This window comes from Cryptomeria japonica, chromosome 10, assembly GCF_030272615.1.
Source record: "Cryptomeria japonica chromosome 10, Sugi_1.0, whole genome shotgun sequence".
In the NCBI taxonomy this organism is placed as follows: Eukaryota; Viridiplantae; Streptophyta; class Pinopsida; order Cupressales; family Cupressaceae; genus Cryptomeria; species Cryptomeria japonica.
The window spans coordinates 902,248,286-902,254,244 of record NC_081414.1 but is presented as its reverse complement, the minus strand read 5'-3'; positions in this window follow the sequence as shown (position 1 = coordinate 902,254,244).

Here is a 5,959-nt window from a genome sequence, read left to right as displayed (position 1 = left end):
AATATTTTGGCCTTCACAAGTTGTGTCACATATTTGGAAAGTTCACAAGCTTGTTGACATTCAAAACTTGGCCACTTTTGTTTTTTCTTTTCTGTCACTTCCTTCTCCTTCTCTTTGTCATCTCACACTTTTAATGAAACAAAGATCTCATGAACCTATGTGACACTTTTAATAAATTCACGAACTTGTGAACTTAAATTCACAATGTGAACATTATTTATTTCTTTGTTAGATTTTTAGAGTACTTTAGAACTTGAAAACTCATGAATTTATCTTCCTTTTGTATGTTACACTTTTGGGGAGTTGATGAACTTGCGACCCTTACATATTGAACCTTGTTGGTCTTTTAGGAAGTTTGCAACATTTATAACTCGATGACTTAAGTTGTTCACTTAATCCATTTATTTGTGTTTTTAGAGTCAAGAGTAACAATAAATTCATATCTCTAGGCATGTGTATAAGAATAGGTTAAGTTAGCACAATGAAAAAATGTCAAGGATCAAGAGTTGAGAGAACCTCTAAATAGATACCACATTATAAGTCTTAATGAATCTTCAACTTTGTATAGGTATATAGAAAAAAATGGCAAATGCTATGGATTGGGGATATTGAGGAAAATGTACTTAAGAAAAGGAATGGATGAAACTCTAGTAGCAAATGGAATTTAGTGCAAGGGGTTAGGAATTCAAGGATTAGAAGAGAGGCGTGAATGTAAGAGAGAGTCAAATGACCTAAAATAAATAAAGGAAATGATTATATGGGAAAATCTATAAGGGATGCTAGGAAGGGAAACTTTAAAACTCTAACAAAAGAACAATCCTTTAAATTTTAATAAAAAACACCACACACATAGATTTTTTTTAGGATTATGGCAACTTCTACAACATGATATGCAAATGTGGATTCTAAAATATAATACTTAGGAGAAATTGATAAATAGATGCTCATATAAATATTTCTCATATTGGTTATATTTGATGGGAAAAATGAGGCATAGGAGTAGCAAGAAGGATATGGAATTTTTTTTATAAATTTTGAAGGCTACAAGTATGGGCTGCAATAATAATCACAAATCCCAATCCATAATTTCTCTTCTCACATATGTAACCTACAAGAAACAATTAATAAGTATTAGCCAACAAGCCAAATTTTGTGACAACTCATGTGCTTGATTTTATAAAAATAAGCTTGTACAAAGCAATAAAGTCATAGTACATATCCCATGTGCCTCAAAACCATGAGCTTACAAAGCCATCTACCCCTCATTCCTTTTTTGGTCTAAGTTTTCCCTTTTGGTACTATGTTTTCCCAATCTGCAACCCACATTAAATATTTATCCAGATGTTACATAGGACATAAAATGTGTCCCCAAAAATTTATAACTCATTTATCACGCGCATCCCTATATTTCCTAGGTGTACCATAAATAGATATTAAGTTTACATTATGAGCATTATGTAAGGTGAACGATACACCTTTTGCCAATAATATTGTGGGTGGCTTGGGTTTATTAGAGAGTACTTCTACCTTTTCCAATTTCATTTTCATCCCGTTAAGAGGGTCTTCAATTTTATTGTAGACACCTTTTTATTTAGGATCCAACTCCATTCTCTTATTTTTAGCATATGAGATGTAGACCCACCCTTTTTAATGATAATAATTTCCATACGATACTAACAATTCCTTATCAAATCCTCATGTCCATGGAAAGAAAAATCAAAACTAATTTTTCCTATACCCTTTCTTAATTTGTCAATAAAACCTTTAGGATCACAATCTATGTGATTTACAATTGATATATACAAAAAAATTGAGTATTTATTCAACCTTTTCAAAACCTTACTCATTAAGAATTTAAAAATTCTCAAATTGAAGACTAGTGGGGTAAATCCAACCTTTATTATACATCTTGAAATGTTAAATTTTTTATAAGTACATCTATCTTATTGCCTTTAGGCATTCAATTTTATTTGGTAGACTGTGAGGTAACACACAAGGTGCATTATAGCTCCATAAACTATGATAATTGAATTTTTTTGAATAAAAACTAGTCCTTCCAATTATCTCATAACTTCCCATTTGGTCTCAATCAAAATGGCCTAAGAAATAATTTAACCTCATTTGATAACCTTTGCCTAGTAAATCCTATTTTTTCAATACTAGAGTTGTGAAGAGATCCAATCAAATATTTAAAAAGAAGCATGGGGTTAATTTCTATCCATATGAATCATCCATAAATAGATTGTTTTTAGCCTCCTCTATCGAAATTTGAAAATTTGAAGTTGATAGCCAAGGCATTGTGAAACTCTTTAGCCAAGGTGAACATAAAGAGGAAACATAACGATGATTATCTATTGAATTTCTTGTAACTTATTGGGGAATTGGATGTCTTGAATTTTGAGATGTTATTTTGAAGATGATTAACTAAAAATGTCCCATAATTAAATAATGTGTTGGCAACTTGACATCTAATTATATTCATAAAAAGGTCAACATTTGCGTGTTCATCTTATCATCTACATCTACTCTAGAATTTGGCACAAGCCCTTGTAGACCTCTTAGAATTAATACTCAAATTGTGTGGCTCTTAAAGGTTCTACACCCCCTTGGGGAATAGGAACTAATGGTGTACCTCCTTTCCTATACTTTGAGCATGATAACTTATACAATCATAGAGATGGTAGTCTTTTTTGAATAAGGTAGCCATGGTTTTCATGTTTAACAATACATTAACATATTGCCTAAGAATAAACAATATTTGAATCAAATCCATGTTGAGTGTAAGCAACACATTTCCAATATTATATTTCATTTTCCTCTCCTTTTCATCACCCATCTTGCTAGCACAAATTATAACGTGAGGACCTACAAAATGATTCGATAGAATGACCTTTGAAAAATCTAATTTCCAAGCATTATTGATAGGCCTATGTCTATTCCTCTTTTTAAAATTCATCATGAGAAACTTCCTTCTTTTAATAGTTTCTTATGTCTCCCTTATGCCTTCCTTGGCCTCTACAAGGTATTCTACAACAATGGGTCTCTTCATTGTTACCTTCTTATATTTTTTGAAGTCCATGGGATAATTTTAGAGGCAATTCTTTTTATCCCTATTACCAAATTTTGCTACACCTAAATTTGGTGACCTATTACAGGCCTTATATATTGCAGTTGGAAAAAGGTGCACATTTTTTTTATCAGTTTCTCCATCTTTACATCATGGTTTGAAAGTCAAAAGTTTGGTTCAAGATATGCAAGAATTTTAATGAAATAGTAGCAAGATTGCATTAGAGAGATGTGGAAATATAAAATCTATGATTGCATTCATAAATAAACATGTATGATATACAAAGTACTCATTTTTAGATATGCAATTGTTTAAACCAAACAAGAGATATTCAAGTTTAACATTGCATAAAATACATCTTTATTTATGAAAACTAACTGTTCACAAGATCCCACACAAGTCGTGGGAATAGTTGAGACAAGTACATCAACATAAAACTATAAACATATAAGAAATAAGAGGGGTATGTGAAGAAGAGATAAGGAACCCGTCATTTCTTGAAAAGGTTTACAAGTTACTTTTGATAGTTGATCAACATCTTCCAAGTGCCTCACTGTCCGCTCCAAGGAATCACTTGAAAAGTGAGGGAAGAAAGATTTGTTAGAGCTCAAGGTTACTTGCCTTGCTCCTACATACATACTACTATTCCTGATATGATTACAATGCTACATCAGACTTAGAGTAAAAAGAAAGATCAATACAGAGAAAGGGACATGAGATAACAACAAGTATCATGTTTTATCTAACTTGTTTGTTTCATGTGCAGATACAGGTTTCATGAATATCAGATATGTGGGTTAAAATGGGCTCCAACAAGGGTTGAGCTCAGCATACCAGTCATCACTCACGGGGTGACACTAATCAGCTGCCAGACATGGGGTACAATCACATCCACAGTCCCATATACTGTCACTCAATGACAGTATAAACTGCCATCTAGTGGCAGCATATACAACAATGAAAATGGTTGCACTCAATGAGAAACAACTAACTAGAGCCATCACACAAATGAAAACATGGACAACATACAATCTATATCACATACAGTAAGCAATGATACACTCACGGACCTGTAATAACATAGTTAGAACCGAGAAATACAAGTGCATAATTGCAATCAAGTACATCAGAGATTTAAGACAGTCACCATTATTCAAACAGTCATGAATGAAACAGATAAAATATCATTATAGGTACAACATTGTCAAAAGGTGTTGTCCATGACAATTAAAGCAATTCATAGAGGAGATACTCAAAGATCAAAGGCATAGATTGAATAATAATGAATAAGTACAGTCATGGTTTTGTGACAACAAAAGAAAGATATCACTGTCAAAATCAGAAATATAACCCAAACTTATGCAACATATAGTTACAATACTCATAAGCACTCACAAATTCAAGAAATGAATAATATAGTGATAGGAAAAGTTGTGGTTTCAGTGCAAGAGCAATAGTAATCCTTAACACAATGACCTTAAGAAATCATTCATGAGCAGGATCTAGGGTTGTTACAGTTAAGGTACATGTAGAAAGTTGAGATTACAGTCATCAAAACTGTTGAATGTAATTAGAGAATGCAACATATCTTATCCAGTGTGATCTTCCTAAGGAACCAACCATAATACCAAGTAGGAGGACATAGTCCCAATGAGGTCAAAAGTATACATGACTATCACATGCCTGACTTAGAGCCTAGGGTACAATCCATAGCTCATTATTCAATGATAGTGATGTTGGTGGAGGACAAACATAACAGTATATAGAGATACAATGAGCAACCTCTTAAGAATCACCAAGGACATTGCAACATTCAAAGATCTGAGTAATATGGGAAAAATCAATGAGGCACTAGTGATAATATTTTGAAGAGAATACTTTGTATTCATGTATATTAAACATAGGTCTCAATCATAGACAAAGGATCTCAAAACAACAAGTAGTCCAAGGAATTATCATAATGGCAAAGTATGTACAAAGCATGACTTGTAGCACTTAAAGTCACAATTTTCCTCCAAACAATACTCAGGTATCTCTTATACCAGTAAGTAGAGATTTCTAGGGCAACAAATACCAAATATATGTTCAAATATAAAGCTCTAGAAAACAGTGAATGCTCAAAAAGTACAGAGAATGAAAGAACTATAACATCAACTTAAAATCTACAAATCACTGTCAACCTGTAAGAACAGCAAATGCAGCGTCCCTAATGGGTACATACAGTTTTTGATGATATAAAATATACACAGTCTCAGAGTAAACAAAATAACTGTCCTAGAAGGAAAATCACAGTATGAAAGTTTATTGCAGCCCTAAGCAGAGAATTAGCACTGTCAAAATAGTAGCAACACACGTGACAATCCTTAGTTTTTGTCACTACAAAAGTGCAGTCCCAGCCATATAAGGTAGAACAGTCATAGGTATAATGGGGCATCTGCAGTCACAACTATAAATACCAAAGTGACACAATATAATAAGATCCCTGTCAAATAGCAAAGATTGGAATTTAACAGTTGCTAGCTAAAGTTGCTGCCAAGTCAGGATATCACAATCATCAATCAAAGGCTCTAACACCACAAATCTTCTGTAAAGCGGAAAAATCGAACCCTAGTCGTTCTCCCCTCCCCAACTCCAAGGAGAGAGAAGGGAGAGTCACTAGGGTTGATGGTTTTCACTTAGGAGGGACTTTACATTAAAAAGAGGGGTTGAAACCCACAAGATCCAATCCCACGCAATGCAAGATTGGATTCTAAATGAGTTTCAAGGGTTAAGACATCAAGGATACCCTCTTTTGTAAAGAAATGTAGATAGAATGATTGAATTAGGAATGCATGTAAAGTAGGAAAGATTCGTTTATAAACAGAGATAGGGATATGGGATGAAGCTGCGGAC